Source organism: Antechinus flavipes, chromosome 5, assembly GCF_016432865.1.
Source record: "Antechinus flavipes isolate AdamAnt ecotype Samford, QLD, Australia chromosome 5, AdamAnt_v2, whole genome shotgun sequence".
Classification (NCBI taxonomy): Eukaryota; Metazoa; Chordata; class Mammalia; order Dasyuromorphia; family Dasyuridae; genus Antechinus; species Antechinus flavipes.
Genome location: NC_067402.1, coordinates 6,587,681 through 6,611,232, shown reverse-complemented (window position 1 = coordinate 6,611,232; position 23,552 = coordinate 6,587,681). Strand labels below are relative to the sequence as shown.

General features: G+C 36.8%; 1 protein-coding gene across 2 annotated transcripts in view; it reads left to right on the top strand.

Annotated features, from left to right (window-relative positions):
* Window positions 1–23,552, top strand: part of DGKB (diacylglycerol kinase beta) — a 683,215-nt gene that overhangs the window by 259,587 nt on the left and 400,076 nt on the right. The gene's annotated exons all lie outside the window — the stretch shown is intronic.

The window sequence follows — 23,552 nt, the reverse complement described above, 5'->3', positions numbered from 1 at the left end:
TTCCATTATTGTCAAGAGAAAACAATAGAGGGCACTGTCTCGGCAAAGTCAACACAGCTAGGCTCTGGGAGCGTGGGGGTGGGTTCTTAGATGTTTGCTAGACACACAGAGGATAATGAGAATTCATACTATGACATACATTTTAGGATAAAATTAAATGTATTTTAAAGATAAATATATTTTCTTCACACATTTTAAGTTATTACTCAGTACCTAATTATATTTATACTTGGAATTACTCTCAAACTATTATGAAAAATAGGATTTTTATTATTTTCAACTATGGGTGCTTAAAAGGGAATTTCTAGCACAAGGATACAAACATACTCTTGGTTTCATATTCAAATTGATTTTGAAAAAGGTAACCACTTTGGAACTTTGGAATTCTTTCTTTTCTTCCTTCCTTCCTTTCTTCCTTCTTTCTTTCCTTCCTTCCTCTTTCCTACCTTCCTTCTTCCCTTCCTTCCTTTTTTTCTTCTTTCTTTTCTTTTCTTTTTTCTTTCTTTTCTTTTCTTTCTTTAGTTTTTCTTCCTCTTTCGTTTTCCTTTCTCCTTTCCTTTTACCCTTTCCTTTCCTCTCTCCCTTTTCCTTTCCTTTCCTTTCCCTTTCCCTTTCCCTTTTTCCTTTCCCTTTTCCTTTCTCCTTTCCCTTTCCCTTTCCCTTTCTCTTTCCCCTTTCCCTTTTTCCTTTCCCTTTCTCTTTCCCCTTTCCCTTTTCTTTCCTTTCCTTTCCTTGTTTTCTTTTTCAATGATCCTTAGAATGTCTTTATCTTTTAATCTCTGTCCATTCATCTCTGATTCTTCATGTTCTGAGCTACCCCCATCGTTGGAACTAAATAGTTTTTATTTGTGATCTTTTAAAAAAAATAATACTGTTGTTGTAACTGGAATGGAGGTGAGAGTAGGGAGAGGAGAGAGAGAGAAAAAGAAAAAAAAATGTAGCTAGTATTTATATAGCATACCACAAAATACATACACAATAGTTTGCCTATATTATTGAGGCACTCAAAGTGTTACTGCTCACATTTTACAGATGAGGAAATTGATTCTCTGAGAGGTCCAAGGACTTACCAATTTGGACATGTCAGAAATGAGATTCAAGGCAGGAATCTAGCTGAGAATACAGCTCCCTCCTTCAAGCTGTTTTGCTTTGTAGGCTCTCTCTTATTTGGTGATTTGATCATTTTGGGGTAGAAGAATGCGCATTTTGATTTGGGTAACCTGAACTTTAATTTACCAAGGAGTATAATGCTAATGATTTCAGGACTAAAATCTTGGTTTTTATTCTCAGCTATCCTTTTTTCTATCTTTGATTTTTCCTTCACCTTCACTTCAAAATCCATTCTTAAGAGAAAGCAACTCCTCTCTAGTCATTCAATCAAGAAGCTTTGATTAAGCACCCACTGTGTGTGCAGCACTGTATTAAACACTGGGCCCACAGAGAAAGACAAAAATCAGACTGCCCTCAAAGATCCCTTTATCTAATGGGAAATCCTTTCATTCATTTAAGAAAAACTTGTTCAATTCTTATTGCGTGTAAAGCTTTATTCTAGGTAGGGGTAGAAGAGAGATGTAGATGAAATAAGAGGTGGCTACCACCCTCACAATTCAAAGGGCTTGATCTTACTGACCAGGAAGCCCCTGTTGAAGCTTTTTCCTCCCTGGGCATCCATGCCATGGTATTCCCCAGATTGGTTCTCTGATGACACCTCTTCTTCTGCTTTGTTTATTATAAGAGAAATAAACATGTATATGGAGCCCAATAACTTCAGTCCTTGTGGATGCTTGCATATCTATGACAGTACAGCCAAAAGAGGAGGAGAAAACAGGAAGGGACCTGGCATGGGAGGGAAAAGCTTACAATGACCTCTGTCAAAGTGGAGGAGCAAGGTCATGGCAAAAGTGGAATTCTTTCCCCCATAGGAGCCACTAGACTATGAAAATCGGAGGGTCCACTTATGTATAAAGGAGTTCAGCTGCATAAGCATTTTTCCTATCCTGGCACAGAGTGGCTAGCACCCATCTTGCCTCCCAAAGACACACAAGGAATCCAGCTTGAGGAGCAAAAAACATATTATGCCAGCTCAGGGCAATCTTCATCCCTGAAACATTTAGGGCCTCCTACATGCTCTAAGTCCAGCATTTCTGGAAAATAGAGTAACCCAGAAATTCAAATTCAGGGGACCCCTTAGCAACTCTTGCCAATCTCCTCTCATTGGTGTTCAAAATCTTCCCCCCTCCCCTTTAGCATTTTTATCCAGAACTTTGACCTCCTGCTCTATCTTCGGTACAGAAAGACAGCCCTCCTCCAAATCCATACCCCTGAACTAGCCTCCTGACTTGGCCATGGGCCCCAACGAAAGGAAGAGAAATTGATCAATGCAAATTCCCATGAGGAGGAAGAGGAGGCCATTTTGGCCCCAAGATTCATACTAGATTTCATCACAATCCCACTCATCCCACTTGGGCCTGGTAAGGAACTCCCCCAGCAGTATCCTTGAAAAAGTTACCCAGCAATGCTTGGGGATGGCTAAGAACCATACTCTGCTGCCTCTTAATCCTCTCTGTGGACCTAGAAATGTCTGTACTTTGACTCTACTCCTTAGTCTTGCCAGAAAATGAGCTTTTATTCAGAAATCGAAGTCAATTGTGTAGATAATCATTATGCATTTACAGAAAGGAGCCTTGATGTTGCTAAATTACATCCTCTTGTGAGAACTCACTCCACCATTTCACTCACAACCCCTCATCTTCATTGTCTACAGCCTGTGAGGTTATCACTCTGAGGCTGGTAATAACTCTCTGGAACTCTTGATAATGATTGACAAACTCCCACCCATTATTCCTTTATTCCAATGATCTTTTTAGCTTGATAAATAATTGATAGATAATTTTTTCTTCAGCCCCTACTACTCTCATTATTCCCAGCTCCTTTCACATCCCCATGACTGTACCCTAAAACTACCCACTATCCTCTATATGATACAAGCTCTAGAGGTAACAAATTTCCCTTCATCCTGCATCTTTTCATCTTCTGATCCTGGCTGAAACTTGCCTCTTTGTTTTCTCACTGGCCACCTACTTCAGCACTGGTCCCATTTTTATTCATTACCCAAATTCATTGATTGAGATGTGAGAATTCACCACAGCTCCCCAGAGACAACAAGATGGTGCAATAGATAAAGCATTGGAATGGGAGTCAGGAAAACCTGAATTCAAATCCAGACTCAGATACTTTCTACTTGGGGGACATTGAGCAAGTCACTTAGCCTATCTTAATTTTAGTCAAGGCAAAATGGAATTGATAATAGTACCTATCCCCCAGAGTTTTTGTAAGGGTTAAATGCGACAACATTACATAATAGGCACTTAAATAATATGTGTTTCCTATCCTTGTTACCCCCCACATCACCCTTTACATCGTCATTATAATCATCCTCACTCCTTGAAGGTTCCATATCAATTACTCAATAAGTATGCTGATAGCTTTTTTCTACCAGCTTCCAAGACACGCCATTTTTTTCCTCAAAGAGTTCAATGAGGAATCACATTTGTTCTCCCTTCTCTTATACCTGCCCTCCTCCTAGGGAACTTCAGAATACACACTGATACTCCCTCAAAACTAATTATTTCCCAGATCTTCAGTTTGCTCATTTCCCTTGACCAGCTCCTTGACCCCATCTCAGTTGCACAGAGAGATAGTCATTTTTTTTGCCCTTTCCATCACGCACAGATGTTCCACTTCTTTATTCACAAACTGAAATTTCCCCATCTAGTAGCAATCTGCCTTTCCACTTCAACCCTCTTCTTCACAACTGAAACAATGTAGTCCTGACCATGACTTCCAGTCATTGTCTCTGATTCTCATCCCTGGTTCTGTTTCACACCAACACCCCTTCATTAGTTATATTTTCCTTCTCTTCCCATTTAGACCTGATGATTAATTAGTTTCGATCTCCACAATCCTCTTGAAACGCTTTCCCCCAATCATACTGTGCCCTGTCAAGGCTTAGCCATGGATATCCCCATCATCTACTTGCTTCATTTGTGTTCACCAATGTTGGGTGGATCTGGAGGAAGTCATATCATGCTGACTAGATCAGTTATACACATAACATATGAAATTTCAACTGCGCCCTCAGTGAAGGAAGACAATTATTTTATATCTCTCTAATTAACTCCCTATCCCACTTTCCTCAGTGGCTTTTCCAAACATGTGATCCTTCCTCACACTTCTCATGACTCTCCTTCTTCCCATCTCTTAGTTGAGAACTCTGTCTCATATTTTACAGGAAAAAAAAATAAAGCCAATTCCCAAGAGCTCATTTTTCTCCCTCTCTCTCAGCTCATATCTCCCAAATGTCTCTTCCTATCTCCACCTTCATTTAGCCCATACAATAATGTGCCCTTTTTCCTTGCCAAGGAAATCACCTCATCTTATCCCATCCCAATTTTTCCAGCAGATCCTCAGAAACTCCTGCTCTTTTATTAATCTTCAACCTCTCCTGTTCTCGCTTGTTTCTCCCCTAGTATCTACAAGCATGCTTACTCTTCCATATCTTCCAAAAATTCTCCCTTGAAAAGCTTCTGGTTTTTATTCAATACACAGCCTTCCTTTCTGGTTATGAGAATAGTATCGATAATGGGTATCTTCACTTCCTTTCGTCTTAACTCTCTATCATCTTGTTTGCTCATCATTCAACTAAAACTGTTCTCTCCAAAGTAACTAAGGACCTTTTAATGACCAGATTCGATGATGTTTTTTCAGTCCTCATCCTTGATCTTTCTGAAACCTTTGACATTGTTGAATAACCTCTTCTCTTTGATTACTCCTCCCTCCCAGGCCCTCAGACTTACAACCAACCTTTACCTTCACTTTTCCTCCACATCCAATCCACTGCCAAGTCCTGGTGATTTTATCTATATATTTTAAAATATTCATTTCCTCTCTTCTCTCTTCTGACACTATCTTAATCCTAGTTCAAGGTCTCAGTACCTCATTTCTGGACTATTGTAATATACTATGCGTGGGTCAGCCTGCCCTAAGGTTCTCCCCTCTCCAATCCAAGCTTGGCTTAACTGTCCCAGTGCTTCTAAAGTACAGATCTGACCTCCATACTATGGGGGCTCCCTATTGCTTCCAGGATTAAAACCAGTGTTCTCTATTGTTCAAAGCTCTTTAAAACTTCACCCTTCCACATCCAAGATTCTTATACCTTCCTCCTACACACAGATGCTCTCATTCAAAGATTCTTCCTCTAACAAGTATTCCATCTCTAAGCTCTGAGCATTCTTGCTGGTGGTCTCCTTTCCTGGAATTCTTGTCTGCCCCATTTCTTCCTCCTCCTTTTTATGGATTCCTTCATTTAGCGGAGATAAAATCCCAGGTTCTTAACGAAGTTTCCTTTTCCTAATCCCCATTAATTCCAGTGCCTTCTCTCTGTTGCTTAACTTCCATCAGTGAGTGACTCCATGGATGAAAGACCAAACCTGGAGTTAGGAAAACCTGACTAGAAATCCAGCTTCGGACACTTACCAGCTATGGGATCCTGAACAAGTCACTTTATCACTATTTGCCTTGGTTTTCTCAACTATAAAATGGGAGTGATAATACTATCTGCCTTATAATTTTTGTTGGGGAGATAGAATGAAATGATCTTTGTAAAAAGTGTTTAACATAGTGCCTGACACATATCAATGTTTATTCCCCCTCCCCCTGATTGCCTCCCATTCCCACAATCGATCCTTATTTGTACACACCTGTTTATTATTGTCTCTCCTTATAAGATGTGAATGAGCAGATATTGTGTTTGGCTTTGTTTGTATTGCTTACTCTTAACATAGGGTCTAGCACATAATAAATGCTTAATTCTTGTTTATTGACTGATCACATTTGGCCCCTAAAATCTTGTGTATTACATCATATCTCAACCTTTCTTGTGTGTTCTCCTTGAATTTTACCCATGATGCATCTCTTAATTTTTTTTTTTTTGGTTTATCTGCATATTCTGGGGAGCTTACGATGTCCTCTACTGGGTCACCTAGATAGAGCATCATGGTATATTGGGGAAGAGCCCATTAGCTTTGCTCTCTAGCCAGACCCTTCACTCCTTGAAGGAAGGCATAGCGCTGTCCCCTCTTCCTCTTCCTCCCAGACCTGGTAAGCCCTCCAGAACAACTTGCTAAAGGACATCCTTTCTTTGTTTGTTTGTTCTCATGTAAGATATTGGATTAGAAACAGATGTTCTGTTTAAATGTATCTAGATGAATTGCCCTGTAATACCCAAATACAGATTAGACATGCAGGGGGTATTGTCACCAAATGTGGAAAGTCTGCTTTCAGTCCCATCTCACCCATGCTTACTTAACAAACTTAAGACTCTGATATCACGCTCAATGTATTACATTGTACAATACATACAAGGTAATATGTGTGTATATATAATAAACATATGTAGATATGACTTTGTGTGTGTGTTTATATATACACACACAAATACTACATTGTGTGTGTGCACATATATGTATGTGTGTGTGTATATATATCTATATGTTACACACACACACACACACACACACACACACAGGAGGGGACTGGTGGAATGAATTACTACTTAAGAGACTAATGTCATATCAGCCACTATAGTAAATTGAGGCCGACATAGAATCACAATCTAAGTTTGTTAAGTAAGCATGGAAGAGATTGGACTGAAGGGAGACTTTCTGCATTTGGTGGCAACACCCTTGCATATCTAATCTGTATCTGAGTATTATGGAGACACACACACACACACACACACACACATTTATGTGATGTATACTGAAGTATGATTTAGGCAGTAAACATACTTCCTAAGCACAGCATCATCTCAGCGTTAGCCATTTGTATCCTAGATTGTGTTCTATGAAGCTCAATAGCCTTCTCTTTCCTCAAGTATCCCTTGATCCCTGTTCTCATTTATCTCCACTGAAGTATATGTTCTATGGACCTCAGATTGTGACAACATTTGGCACTATCTGGCCTGTGGTCTATGACCTCAGAGCCCTAGTCAGGCAGGCAGCCTTTGTCTGCTGCATGAACAATTTGATGTGGACCCTACAGACCTGAGGTGAAAGGAATCGGATTTGTAACAGCTCTCTATCTGACTTCAGAACTGCAAAGTTACACTCTTTTTATTAAAATATTGAATTCCACATAGTAATTTTAAAAGGTTAAAATGACTGGAAAGGCGTTTAAGCTTTGTACAAATGTCAGAATTCTGAGAGCTTGCTGGAATTTGTACAAGATTAGGGAAAAAAGGGTTCTCTGCGCTGACAGATATATTTCTTCAGTGCAAGTGACCTGCTTTTTAGGGGAATCATTTTTACTCACCTCTTTTCCTCCTTGCCAGAGTCCCATTAAAAGTTTGTCTTTTATGATTCTCATTTATTACTTTTTCAGAATCACAGACGCTTCGGCTGGAAATGGCCCTCAATGGCCATCCTGTCCACCTAATGCTCTAAAAGGAGGTCAAATGAGATAATATTCACAGAAAAGTTGGCCAATGTTGAGAAGATACAAAAGGTTAGCTGTTATTATTAGCTATTACTCCCACCACAACATACCAGACCGAGAGTCTCCCAGGCCTTGCTTGAAGACTTGCAAGGCTGAAGAACCCAGAAGTTCTTGGGGAAGCCCATTCCACTGTCAGGTGGCCCTCATGATTAGAAAGGGTTTTTTTGGTTTTCTTCATTTCTCTTTTATTTGTAGTTTATTATTCCTGACCAGGTCTATGCTGGCTTCTTTGAATCTTTCAGCTATTGTTCCTAGTACTATCCTCTGGGAATAAACAGAACCATTGTACTACCAATGTTACCTCACAGCCAAGCTCTCACTTGAAGATGATTTTCATTTGCACTTTTTATGTCTTGAACCTTCTTTGTCTCCCCCATTTTCCACTTTTTTTCCCAGATAATATAGTCTAAACTCATAGCCCTCTATGATCCTGGTTTTCTTCCTCTTCACATTCTTCTGCTTGTCATTGTTCTTCTTCTTTGGGCACGTGATTTGAAACCACTATCTCATTTACTACTTACTCACAAGTTGGGTCTCAAAGAGTAATTATTATGTCCCAAAAGGCTCTAAAGGAAGCCTTGACAGGTTGTGGGGGTGTTTTGTCTAATTCTATAGCTCTTGGACCGTAACTCTATTTTCTCCGATTAGCAATTTGCTTTAATTATTTATCTAGATTTCCTTGGCTTTTAAAAAGTGATATAGTAAAAATAGTTGAACAAAAACACATCTCCTCTGGAGACTGGCATACTTACTACTCCTGTACAAAGCCCAGAGAAGACTGAGTTCAGGCATTGAATACTTGTGTGACAGAAGGGTAACTTACAGCTCACATCTAAATGGCTTTTACTTCCTATCCATGGGATACTTATGAAGTTCCTCCAGCATGCTGCCTTATTTTTTAATTCATTTCTTGTAGAATCTTAAATTTACATTTAACATTATCTTCAATAATCTTAACCTTCCATATAAACATTGCCATCAATATCTATGGTACTAGGAGTGATATTAAGATGCTGATAGGAAGATGGGGAGTCCAAAGTTCTTGGTACCCTTTAATGCTCTTAAGGTTCTAATACAGACAAGGGGAGAAAGCAAAAAAAAAAATGGGGCCAAAACTGAGGTTCTTATTCACTGCCCAATTAATCTCATGGCTGTGGCCTGATTGGGAGTTTCCCATCTACAGTTTCAGTTGAAATCTCTTAATTCTGGAACCATCTTAATATCTTTTAGTCAATCCATAGGCTGTGAACCAGGGTTTCCTCAGTTACTTAGGAAAGGCTTCCTGTTATATCTTCATTCCAATTCATAATGCCCTTCAAGCTCTTCCTCACTTAGTGTAAAATATTTGCTTGTTTGACTACAGCATCCTATCATTTCTTTTAGATAGAAATAATTGATTAAACAACTCAGTGACTACCCAACTTTTACTACATGTGATTTTTTTCTCACTTTTTTATTATAGCTTATTATTCACAAAGCTTATGATGGGTAATTTTTCAACACTGACCCTTGCAAAACCTTCCAATTCAAATTTTCCCCTCCTACCTCCCACCTCCTCCCCTAGATGGCAGGTAATCCAAAACATGTTAAATATGTTAAAGTATATGTTAAATATAATATATGTATACATACGTATACAGTTCTCTTTCTGCAAAAGAAAAATTGGATCTAGAAAGAAAGTTAAAAAAAACTGAGAAGGAAAAAAAATTCAAGCAAACAATAACAGAAAGAGGGGAAATGTTATGTTGTGGGCTACTCATTTCCCATAGTTCTCTCTCTGGGTGTAGCTGATTCCCTTCATTATTGAACAATTGAAACTGGTTTGAATCATCTCATTGTTGAGGGGAGCCATGTCCATCAGAACTGATCATCATATAGTCTGTTGTTGCTGTGTACAATGATCTCCTGGTCCTGCTCATTTCATGCAGCATCAATTCCTTTAAGTCTCTCCAGGCCTTTCTGAAATCATCCTGTTGGTCATTTTTATAGAACAATAATATTCCATAACATTCATAGACCACACTTTATTCAGCCATTCTCTAATTGATGGGCATCCATTCAATTTCCACTTTCTAGCCACTACAAAAAGGATTGCCACAAACATTTTTGCACAACTGCATGTGATCTTAAAACCAACACACATTTTCCACAATGGTAATCTTGCATCCTGAAATGTTACAGCTTTCTAAATTTACTGCAAGATGCCATTAGTATGTGTGCCTGCTCCATTGCATCACAGTGTTGATTCAAACTGAACTTGTAGTTCATTTTCATACCTTAGAACTTGCTCAGTCAAAATGTTATCTAACATCACTTCCCTTATTTCCCATTTGTGAAATATATTTTTTAGCTTTAGTTTTAACACTTTGAAATCATCCCTATTAAATTGAATTTGATTCCTCTTTTCCCAATAGCCTAACATATCCAGAACATTTTTGGCTTCTGATTCTTTCATCACTACATTAGCTGCTCCTCTCAAGTTTATGTTATTAGAAAAGTTGATGAGATTTTCATCATTACCTTTAAGTCAATAAGAAAAATAAGGCATTCAGGCTCAGCAAAGATCCCAGGCACACCCCACTGTTGACCTTTCTCCAAGTTGATGTCAAACTGTTAATGACTACTACCTGAGTCTCACCAATCAACCACTTCTGAATCTCTCTAATCAGACCCTTGTCTAGCACACATTTGCTTATATTTTCCATGAGAAGAGCATGTAATACTTTAGCACATCAACATGTCAGAGTGAGAGGCATTTATTAAGTGTCCACTGTGTGTCAGAGACTGTTCCAAGTGATGGGGTTAAAAAAAGGCCCAAAACACTCTGTTCTCTCAAGGAGCTCCCAGTACAATCGGGAATATAACACACTGACAGCTATGTACAAATAAGAACTCTAAGGATGCATGAGAGCTTTGTGTTGGTGAGAAGGGCCACCTGTACTGTGAGACAAGAGTGAAGAAAGAGACAGTAGCAGATCAACCCTATGTATTGTCTTGATCAACCAGTTAAATCATTCCAGTCACCAAAAAAAAAAAAAAAAAAAGCTGTGTCTGGCATGACCTCTACTCAATGACATTCTCATTTTGGTGATCATGCTTCCTTTTCCAGATGTTCATTATTCAATTCTAAAAATACCTCATTGAAATTGCCAGGAATCCTAGTCAAGCTCAGTAGCCTATAGTTTGTAGACTCAATTCTCCTCCCACCTCCCCCCCCCAAAAAAATGTGGCATTTTCCCTTCTCCAGTCCTATAGAACCTCTCCTGTTATCCATGATTTTTCAGAAATCACTGAAGGTAACAGGAAACACACTGGATACTTCTTTCAGTAACCGAGCATATAGTTCATCTGAGCAAGGACATTTGAATTCATCGCTAATATGTAAGTCCTCTCATAAAATTTCTTTTCAAATAAAAAATTAAAGATGACCACAATTACAAATGAGCTCAACACCCTAGAATTCAACTCCAATCCAAAAGGAATCTCCATTCTAATATCTCTGACAAGGAGGGATTCAGGAATGATGACAGAGAGTAAAACTGTCTGTGCTTGAAGACTTTTGAATAGGAGAGCCAAAAATCCCTTCTGACAAGTGTGCTCATCATTTTTTAGGCCATCAGATCTAAGTTATAACAAATGTAGGAAAAGGGGATCTTCACTTCAGGAAAAGGCTCACTTTTTTTTTTCCCAATTGGATTCAAGCACATCAGTAAGAGCAAAAGTAGCAGGTGACTGGAGGCTAGGCAGGACAATTTCTTCATTGGGGAAAGGAGATACAAGAGGCTCAAGAGAGAACACTGTGTTGCTGAATAGGTTTGCCATGAAATCAAGATGGAAATGGGAGGAAAGTAGAGCCAGGCTGGGGGTGATGGCCTGGGAAATTATTAAAGAGTAGAAAGATTGGAGATCATGAAAAGGATTTAAAGGCTTGGCCTGAAGCCCTTTTGTGAACAGAGGTTATCTAAAGTGCTCACTTCCACCATTTGCTTGTGTTCTTGATATTTATTTTTCATCTATTTATATATGAATTTCTTGTTGCCTCTATCAGAATGCAAGTTCCTTGAGAGAAGGCATAGTATTATTTTAAGTTCTAGCCCCAGCATCTAGGAGCATACCCTGGCACAAAATAGGTCCTTAACAAGTGATTGGTGATTAATTGAAATCACTTCCTTCTAATAAAGTGCATTTCACTTAAGAAAAAGTGTACCATTAGTCCCAAATTAGGCGTAATTGACCTCTTTGCACATCATTTTAATATATGCTCTATGATATTCTTTTTTCCCTCTCCCTCTGTTCTTTTCTGGCCAAAGGATAGTCTTCTTAGCAGAAAAAAAGTGAACATCTGAGTCATTTGTGATCATTGATGATCCTCACTTACCTCTTACTGCAGCAACTTTTTCTTCCAGGAAATATCCTATCTAGTTCATATCCTCCTTCACCTAGCTCATTCTGGGCCTGTTTTTCTTTTCTTCTCCTCCCACAATTATGATTTTGTCTTTTATTACTAGTCTTGGTGTGTTCTTCCCCCACCACTGTCACTAAGTTACCTCTCCTCCTTTCAAGTTCATACATTTATTATTATATAAAGATTCTGGTGACTTATCTACTGGTTTCCTCTTTTCTTTATGAGTTCAGTGCCCAGATCACAGTCTTTCTCTCCTTCCCAACCTGGAGACTTCTCTATACATTTTGAATAAACATCCAACCTTCTAGTCCTTTAGTTTTCTTTTGTTTGTTTGGTTTTTTTTGTTTTGTTTTTGTTTTTGTTTTTGTTTTTGTTTTTATTTTTGTTTTTAATTTCCTATGACTTAGTCCCCCATCTTGTCTACACAGAGTTGCTTATATATTTTTGATTGCTATCACTCAAAAATGATGTTCTTCTTCCAAGTTTGTGACTTTGAATTCCTTTATCTGATTAAAGTTATTCATTCATCTCTCCCTTTGCCTTGCAAGCCCTAAGCCTTTTCATCCTCACCATGAACTCCAATCTTTTTACCTTTAATTACTTGCCAGACTATCACCTCTGGCCTGTCTATACTTTTCTGCCTTCTCCATCTTGATTCCATGACAAATCAGCTCAGCTTCATACTATCTCCATACTATCCTCCTCTCCCGAATTCCTTCTATTTTCTCACTTTATTAAAGAAATTGCCCTGCCCGGCCTCCAATTACCAGCTGCTTTTGCTCTTATTCATATGCTATTGAATGAAATTGGGAAAAAGTAAAATCATGCTATTGGGTTCCACTACAAATTTATGTTCCATAATCTCAATAGTAATCTTGGAATATTTTCCTATCTCCCTTTTTTAAACTATCTCTCTATCCATACCAATTTTTCTTTTTCCCAATATTTTTATGTCTCCTCAAACCTGCCTATTCCATTTTGTCAACAGAGTATCTTACCTTGCATTTCATTGGTAAACAAAGTGTGCTCTTCTTCCTCAACTCATGTCACTGAGATCTCTCTTCTACTCTATTCTTTATTTCTCTCTCATGTGAAGGGATGGCTCTTCTCATTGCCAAGGCCCAACAAGCTTATGTGACTCCATAAGATCTACTCCTCTCCAGCAAATTGTTCCCTCTACCATTCTTACTCTGTTGTTAAATTTTCATTTCTTCTTGTCTTTCTGCCTATACCAATCCTTTTATGTCCTCAGCACTATTCCAAAACAAACAAACAAACAAAAAACTTCACTTGATCATCTATGGCTGAAAATTATTATTCTCAATCTCTCTTCTCTTTCATGATTGAACACCTTAAGGAATCCATCATACAGTCAGTGCCTCCACTTCCTTTCTTCTTATTGTCATCTTAACTCTTTGAGTCTGGCTTTGGCTTTTTTAATTTAACAGAAACTATTCTCTCCAAAATTACCATTGTTCCTCTATTGACTAAATCCAATGACCTTTTCTCATTCCTCTGCAGTCTTTGGCAGTTCGATTATTTATTCTTCTAGTTGTGCTTTCTTTTCTCTCAGCTTTGGGGATACTGCTGTTTCCTGGTTCTCCTCCTCCTAATATGAGTGCTTTTTTCAGTCCCCTTGGCTGGATCTTCATCTTGGTCTTATCCACTGCCAAGAATATTTCCCAGAGCCTTTTTCTCCTGATATACCACTTTTTTTTTTTTAGTAGGAAAATTATTTCTTTTTTTTATTTTTTATTTAATAATTACTTTATATTGACACTCGTTTCTGTTCCGATTTTTTTTCCCCTCCCTCCCTCCACCCCCTCCCCTAGATGGCAAGCAGTCCTTTATATGTTGGATATGTTGCAGTATATCCTAGATACAATATATGTTTGCAGAACCGAACAGTTCTCTTGTTGCATAGGGAGAATTGGATTCAGAAGGTAGAAATAACCCGGGAAGAAAAACAAAAATGCAGATAGTTCACATTCGTTTCCCAGTGTTCTTTCTTTGGGTGTAGCTGCTTTTGTCCGTCATTTATCAATTGAAACTCAGGTCTCTTTGTCAAAGAAATCCACTTCCATCAAAATATGTCCTCATACAATATCGTTGTCGAAATGTATAATGATCTCCTGGTTCTGCTCATTTCACTTAGCATCAGTTCATGTAAGTCTCGCCAGTCCTCTCTGTATTCATCCTGCTGGTCATTTCTTACAGAACAATAATATTCCATAACATTCATATACCACAATTTACCCAGCCATTCTCCAATTGATGGGCATCCATTCATTTTCCAGTTTCTGGCCACTACAAACAGGGCTGCTACAAACATTTTGGCACATCCAGGTCCCTTTCCCTTCTTTAGTATTTCTTTGGGATATAAGCCAAATAGAAACACTGCTGGATCAAAGGGTATGCACAATTTGATAATTTTTTGGGCATAATTCCAGATTGCTCTCCAGAATGGTTGGATTCGTTCACAACTCCACCAACAATGCATTAGTGTCCCAGTTTTCCCGCATCCCCTCCAACATTCATCATTATTTTTTCCTGTCATCTTAGCCAATCTGACAGGTGTGTAGTGGTATCTCAGAGTTGTCTTAATTTGCATTTCTCTGATCAATAATGATTTGGAACACTCTTTCATATGAGTGGTAATAGTTTCAATTTCATCCTCTGAAAATTGTCTGTTCATATCCTTTGACCATTTCTGATATACCACTTTACTTTAAAGATCTTACTGACCCTCATATCTGTCTAGAGTATTTGTACATATTTGTTTATGTATTGATCACAGGGGTGGAAGGAGGATTTATTGTTTTTTTCTTTTTCTTTTTTTTTTTTCTTTATATCCCTGTTCCTTAGCACAATCTCTGACATATATTAGATGCTTAACAAACATTAATTGATTTGACTTTACATCTTTTTTATTTATCCAAATATATATTTTTTTAAGTGCAAATAGTCATTCATGGGCTGATACCAATACTAATTAGCACAGAGGCTTTGACCCACTCCATTTATATTAGTGCCAGGCCTTGTGCAGATACCCAGTGAACATTTAGCTCTTCTATAGTTTGCTTACAATCATTCCCAGCTTATTGATCTTTTCAGAAAACTAAGTTTGTAGGTGAGTTCCCCTTCAACCACATAAGATATACATTTCTCTCTTTTTCTTTTTCATCAGAATTATTTCTCTTAGTGACTGATATTTCTTTGTTCATTGATTCAGATGCATGTTTTTCCCCCTTGAATCAGTACTGGATTGTTGCCAAACTGGATTCTTCACTTTGACTTTTTTTTAAATATATTGTGATGGAATCTTTAGTGGGCAGTCTACACTTTTAGAAACAACAATAGAATCTGGGTTTGCTTTTTGGCTGCCCATAGAGTTTCCTCTAGTGGTCAATCTATTCACCAACCCAATGATACCATTCCAAGTTTCTTAACTTAAAATTAATGATGCAAACTTGGCAACACAAAAATTATGGAACATAGGGTTTCTTAAGTAAGGCTCCTCTAGAAAATTGATAAGAATAGGTCCTAGTTACAGATTTTTTAACAAGTCTTTCTCATTCTTGGGTTATGTGTTGTGGCTCTATATTTGGTAGCAGTCAGGGTGGTACTAGAAAGAAATCTGTTGCCCAGATTTTGCAAAGTTACTGAAATCTACTCTTATCCAATAGCCTAGTTCTTAAATTCTGGTTCTGCTAGTATTTTTTCTTTCACATTCTAAACAAAACTCTTATTTTCTCTATGCTCCCATAGGAAAACTATCAAGTAAGATTTAATTTACAGAATTAAAAAAAAAAAAATAAAAAAAAAAAAACATGGAGTATGCTTTGGCAATTTGTGTCTCTTGGACCTGTCCCTAGAGCCACCAGTCTACTTGTGGCTATTCCTACACTACCCCTATTTCTCCATTAAAGCCATGACAGGCCAGTACTTGCTTTATCTCTGAGACTTGGAAAACAATAGGAGATATAATGAGCTAAATTCCACCAAGTTATTAGACTATGTGGAAGAGAGAGACAAAGAAAGAGATAGAGACAGAAAGACAGACAAGAGAAACATAGAGAAACAGAAACACAGAGACAGACAGAAAGACAGATTTAGTAAAGACTATCAAATTTAAGAAATTTCAGGGAAATTTCTAGCTCATTATTATTCAAACATGCATTATTCAGAAAGACACTTATAAATTTAGAATCTTTAAAAGTCCCTCCAAGAGTATAAAGCATACATCAATTTTGATAAATGCAATGAATTGGATTGATTCTTTGGGGACTTAATCTGCCTCCTGAGGTATTGGGACTTCCCAGTTCCAAATCAAAGATGGAGGAAAGAAGGGAGGGTAGAGGAGGGAGGCCTAGAGAAAAGTGTCTTCCAAACAGAGAAAGACACTTGCTCTCTCTATATATGTAAATGTTATCTCTTCTAATGGAATGTGAACTCCTTAAGAGCAAAGAGCAAATTTTGTTTTTCAATCCTGAGAATTTTTATAATATTGTGTTCATAAAATATAAGCACTAAAATATATTATTTTTCATTGATGATAACAACAATGATCATCATCATAATAGCAGCTAATATTTATATAGAGCACCATCATGTGCCAAGCATAGTGCTCAATGTTTTACAAATGTTATCTCATTTTATTCTCACAACAACCTTGGGAGAGAAATGCTGTCATTATCCCTATTTCAGCTGAGAAAAGTGAAGCAAATGACTTTCCCAAGGTCACACAAATTGTCTAAGTCCAGATTTGAAGCTAGTTTTCCTGATTCTAGAACCCATGTTTTCTAATTGGAGGATAAAGAGGGGGGGAAAAAAAGCTCCCAAAGCCTCCTATTACAAAGGGCTCAAAATCCTAGTTATCCCTTTACTTGTCATCCATTAGTAGCTACTCAAGTAAGTATCTATTCTCTACTGTTCCTCTCCCAATTTGGCTGCCTTTTGTTTGTTGTCTTCCCCAATGAGATTATAAATTCCTTAAAAGGCATTTTTTTTCCCTAAGCACAACAGTCCAGCATGGTACTAAGTTCTGCCCACTATTCCCAATCTGGCGAGCTCATGGGTAAATTAGTCTCCTTCTTCCTAGATTTAGAGTTGCTCTTCAACAATCTTTAAAGTTGGGAGGGCCCATCATAATTCTTGGTTTTGATCCTCCTTGACCAATTGGAAGGCCAACAGAGACATCCCCTTAAAAACTGAACCAAGCTATCTCTTGTTGATACAAATACATTTCATTGATATTTCTTGGTTTTCATTAATCAGTTATCAAAGGTCTCTAATATCCCATTCACCAAGCTAAGCACTTTGGATACAAAGACAAAGTATACTAGACTGTTACATTATAGTACTTATATTCTAAGAGAGGAGAACATGGATAATATATGGCTACATTCAAAGTAGATACAAAGTGATTTCTGTATTGGAGGTTAAAGTAAATTACTACCCTTTGGCAGAATTGGAAAAAATCAAGCAACCAACAAATATTTATTAAGTATCTACTATAGTCAATCATTTTGCTAGGTGCTGCAAGTAATGAAACAATCATTGCTCTAAGGACCTTAAGCTCTAATGGGGAAGAAAACAGGGGAAAGATATAGAAACAAATACATACATATATAAAAACATAGGTATGTACTTATATGTATGTAGGGTATATGGACATGTGTGTGCACATGCATGCATGTATATACATGTATGGAGGCGTGTATATATATGTATTGTGTGTACACACACACACACACACACATATATGTAATGTTAACTTCAATGGATGGATATAAATAAATCCAGATATACACAAAGTTGATAAATACAAGATAATTTGGAAGGGAAGTAACTAGCAAGTGAGGGGATGAGGAAAAGCTTCATGCACAAGATAGTTAAGCCAGGTCTTAAAGGAAAAGAGAGACTTGATGAAGCAGAGGTAAGGAGCATGGACATTCTAGGCACGTGACATAGCAAATACAAGGTCATAGAGATGATTGATAGAGTGGTATATGGGCAGCAGGGGATGGAAAGTGTGTAACAGAGAGAAGTCCAGTGTGTTTGGACTGAAGAGCACAGAAGGAAAGTGATGTCCAATGAACATAGAAAGATACATTGAAAGCAGGTAGGGATTTTAAAGCTACATTGAATTTTTATTTTATCCTAGAGACAACAGGATGTTGATCAGATCACTTCCATGATCAGATGTGAGTTTAAGGAAAATTCTTTCCAGGGAGCAGGATGTTTTAACTTATGGAAATACTGGAGGCAAGGATTCATTTAGAAGAACATTCCAAAAATCCAAGTGAAAGGTATTGAGGGTCTGAACTAAAGTAGGGACTGTGTGAATGAATAGATGTGAGGAATCAGAAATGAGAAATATTATGGAGATAAAAATGCAAAGCTTGGGCAGTGGCTGGTCTCTATGTGGCAAGAGAGAGCAATAAATCCAGGAGAGTACTCCTTTATCAGCCTGGAGGAATAGATGAATGTGGGTGCTTTCTTTAAACAGGGTAAGTTTGAAGATTTTAGAGGAAAAGATGATGAGGTTTTGGCAATGTTTTGCTCCCAATGTCTCCAGATAATTCCTTTTGAAATATCCAATAAGTAATTGTTGATGAAGGACTGAAGCTCAGGGAAGAGACTGGAACAGGACACATAGTATCCCCAAAGTCTAGTTTACAATGCAATGATACAGCAAATTTCCATTTACTCTCTTAGGTCTCTGAAATATAACTTATCACCTCATCATTCAGCAGAAACTACTCTTTCCAAAATTACCAGCAATTCGCTAAGTGCCAGATCTAGTGGTCTTTTCTGTTTTCTTTCTCCTCAACCTGTATGAAAACTTTTGATACTGTCAATCTCCTTCTCCTAAATACTGTCTTATCTTTTAGATCTGGGGACATTATTGTTTCCTGTTGTCTTTCTATCTATTCAGCCATTCTTTCTCAGTCTCTTTTGTTGCATTTTCATCTGTGTCACAACCACTAATTTGTATGTTCCAGTGGGTTCTTACCTGGGCCCTATTCTCTTCTCCTTTCATGATGTTATCAATTCCCATAAATTCAGAGTTCTCTCTCTCTCTCTCTCTCTCTCTCTCTCTCTCTCTCTCTCTCTTTTTCTCTCTCTCTCTCCCTTCTTCCTTCCCTCTGTTGCTCTCCCTTTTCCCCTCTTTCCCCTCCTCTTTTTTTTTTTTCTGATCTCCCTTAACATTGGTTGGTTCCTTCCCTATGTGTATCTTCATTTTATTCTGTATTCTCTCTCTGTCTCTTTCTTCTTCCTCTCTGTCTCTGTCTTCGATTTTTTTTCTGTGTTTATCTCTCTCTGTTTCTCTTTCTATACACACGCACACACACACACACACACACACACACACACACACCTTTTCCTTTTTCATGTGTGTGTCTGTTTCTATATATGATTTTTACATCATACTTTGTGTGTTGTTTCCTTTATTAGAGTGTGAGTTTGTTAAGAGTAAAGACTGTTTTATTTTTGTCTTCCTTTGTACTCCCCACCTCACATGATTAACAGAAGGCCTGAGAAATAATTAGGGATTAAAAAATGCTTGTAGACTTTTAGGATTAAATCAACATGTAGAAATAATAATAACAGTAAAAGAACTATCCCAGAAAAAAAAAAAGCTTAAAAGAGAAACACCTAATGATCATTTTTAAAATGAAAATCATAATCTAGTGAGGAAAAAAAATCTGATACCACATCTCTTTTTTCTCCCTATTACTTATTTAATCCTGAACTCTCCCCCATTCACAGATTAGAATACTAGTTTTCATTTTCCTCTGTGGTGCTTCCAATACCATTTTTTTTCATATTTAAATTATGTTCCTATTTGGAGATAAATTTGGTATACAGTGTGAGTCATTAGTCTAAACCTACTTCCTGCCAGAAATTCATTTTATAGTTTTCCCAGCAATTTTTTTGTTTGTTTTTTGTTTGTTTTTACTAAAATAATGAGTTCTTATCACAGTAGCTAGAGTATTTGGATTTATAAAAGATTAGGCTACTGTGTAAATTTGTTTCTGTTTGTTATGTGTTCCACTGATCATCCTCTATTTCTTGACCATCACATCATTCCACTAATTGTCACTTTGCAATATAATCTGAGATACTATAAAGTACATACCTCATGTTTCTCATGTTTTCCCCCCACTATTTCTCCTGAGATCCTTGAATTTTGTTTTACAAGTGAATTTTGTTATTATTATTTTTTTCTAATTCTAAAGAAGTAATTCTTTGGCAGTATGATTTGCATAGCATTGAATAAGTAAATGAAGTCAGGTCGGATTAGCATCTTTATAATTGTAGCTCAGTCCACCCATGAACACTTATTTTTCTTCACTCATTTACCTCTATCTCAATTTCCATAAAAAGCCTTTTTTTTTTAGTTGTATCCTTGTGTATATATTCATTGCAAGTGGAATTTCCCTTTCTTTTTCTTCTGTCTGTGTTCCCTTGGTAATATACAGAAATACTTGTAATTTATATGGATTTATTTTGTATTGCCAAGTTTTGCTCAACTTTAAAATTGTTTCTATTAATTTTAGTTGACTCTTAAGGGTTTTCTAAGTATATCATCATATTATATATATATATAAAGGCTATGGTTATGTTTCTTCTTTGCCTATGCTTATTTCTCTACTTTCTTTTGCTTGCCTTATTGTTATAGAGATCATTTCTAGTATTGTTAAAAAAAATAATGATTGTAGTATCCATTTTTCAACTACTGAGCTTATTAAAAAGCCTTTAGTATATATCCCCATTTTGTTATAATAATGTTCATTTGTGTTAGCTAGATACCTCTTGCAATATATATTTTTTTAATCTAGAGAAAATTCTGGAAAGATGTCAGAGTCCATCAGAAAATTCCAAGCTCTTCAGATTTCTCCCATGAACAAAACAAAATAATACATCAGGATGCATGCAAAATAGTTAAAAACAGGAGCTGGGACCGAACTGTGGTCTTCCTGGGAAAGTTAAAGAAGATCTAGGAAAGATCTCAGGATGGATATATAGTCCTTTGAAGTGTAAACACTTCTAGGTTAGTTCCACTGAAACAGCATGCAGCCACAGGGATTTTCATCTCCCAGACAGTGTGGGGAGTCAGATGTCTAAGATTGAGAGAACTTCTGCTGATAAATTATGCTAGTTATGTTGAAATGAGACACAGTCCTGGGCTGATGATACTAGCAGAAGTCTAGTGAGTGCAGAAGCAGTGGGGCAGGTACACAACAATCTGAGGATACTTATAGTATGGAAGAATTCTTGGTTTCAGGTCCAAGCCAGAGGGGAGAATTGAAGGAGGATCTGAGGCCAGAAGCTCCATCCCTCATACCCTAAGAGTAGAGGTGATTATACTAACAATGTCATAAATAATTGTTTCAGAGACAGGCAAAGATGAAATAATCCAACCAGTTATTATGGGATTAGAAAAAAAATAAGTGGTGTTCATCTTCAGATGAGTATACAGAAGCAAAAAAAAAAAAAAAAAAAAAAAAAAAACCTCCCCCAAAGAGTAAATTGTTACATGCCCACCCCCCACCCTCAAATGCGTAGAAGAACACACACAAAAAAAAATTAAAATGAAAATGAAATAGATTAAGGGGGAAATAACAATTAAAAAAAATCAAGACAATTTTGAAAAGAAAGTCAACCAACTAGAAAAGAATCCAAAACCTTAAGGAAGAAAATGACTCCTTGAAAACTAGAATTGAGCAACCCAACAGTTATTAAATCAGAAAATAATAAAACAAAATATAAAGAATTGAAAAAAAAATGTGAGACATCTCTTAAGAAAAACAATTGATCTGCAGAACAAAACAAGATTAGAAAACATGAAAATAATTGAATTACCTGAAAGATCAAAAAAGAAAAAGAGGGAAACAATTAAAGAAAATTGTACTGAAACATTAAAAGAGGGAAAAGTATAAATAGAAAAAAATCCATTAACAAATACCACCTGAAATAAATTGTATGAGCAAAACCTACAGGAACATGATAGCCAAATTATAAAACCCCCAAGTCTAGGAAAAGAACAAAGAGGAAAAAGAAAGAAAAAAAATTAAATATGGCAGAGCCACAGTTAGAATCCCACAAGACTTAGCAATGGCTCCATTAAAAGATCTCAATTATTTGAACACTATATATTGAAAAGCAAAATAACTGGACTTGTGGCTGAAAATATCACAGCCAACAAAATGTAAGAATAATCCTGAATAAAAAAAAATTGCCATACTTTCAGAATTTTGTCCCCAAAGACCTAAATAAACTAAATATACAATTTGACATGTAAGAGCCAAGAGAAATGTAAAGAAAGCATCAAAGGTTAATTACAAACAATTCAATAAAAATAAACTGTTAATGTTTTATACATAGAAATATGAAACATATACCTAAGAGTGTTATTAGCAGTTGGCTAATTCAAAAGAAACACTGGGATAGAAACATTGGGAAAGAGCATTGGGATAGTTTTATGTGGTTCTAAAAAGCAAAACTGTGTAGGAGAAGGAATAAAAGAGTAATTGTGTTATATAAATGAGATGCAAAAGGAAGAAATAGCATAGAGAATTAGATGGGTAAAAAGAGCTGGTAGTTCTGGCACCTGTTCTTATCAGGAATGGGTTAAAGAAGAAAAAATGCATATATATATGGAAGGTTATAAGTCTTCTAAATTTATAAAGAAATATATGAGGGGGAGAGAATAATATAAGGGTGGTATAAAAGGGTATGTAGATGAATAAGAATGGGATAAAGAGGGAAAGGGTTGGGACAAAGAATAAGGAAAGGTTCCTTGGAGGGGTGGGTAGATTACATAATACCAATGCGAGGTGGCGAATAGTAATAAACCAGAGGAGTCAGCAGAGATAGGAAAAAGGAGACATACACAAACATAATTACAATGATCGGTAGTAGATTTTATTAGAAAAAAAAAAAAAGCAAGGGTAACAATCATTGATCTCAGACAAAGTTAAAGCTAAACTGGATTTAATCAAAAGAGAAAAAATGAAGAAATTATGCTATATGACAGCTATATTAATCAATATTGTTTTAGAGCATTTAAAATAGATAATATAAGGTTGGAATATTGTTATGGTATAGGAAATAAGTTGGTGGATTTAGGAGGGGAAATTTGGAAAGATTTGGATTTAGGAAAGATAATGTTATCCACCTTCAGAGAAACAGGCAAACAAGCATAGGGCAGTCTTACATAAATGTTTATGGATGTACATATGTATATTGTATGACTAAAAATTTATTTGTGTGTGTGTATGTATGTATGTATGTATGTATTCTACTCTTTTTAATCCAGTTCACTAGAGACGTTACAGTGCTGACTATTCTTTTCTCCCCTTCTTTGTTGTGTTGGCATCCCTCCCCAGGTTATATGAGATTTTCCCCTCCATTCCAATTCTTCCCCTTTCTTTTCATAGTGTATCTCTTTTCCATTCCATTTCCTTTCATCGTAGATCATCAAACCATAACAAAATCATTCCTGGACCCTCTGACTTATTTAATGCTACCTGTTAATATTTTTATCATTCTGTGATGATACTTATAGCCTAGTGGTCTCTCC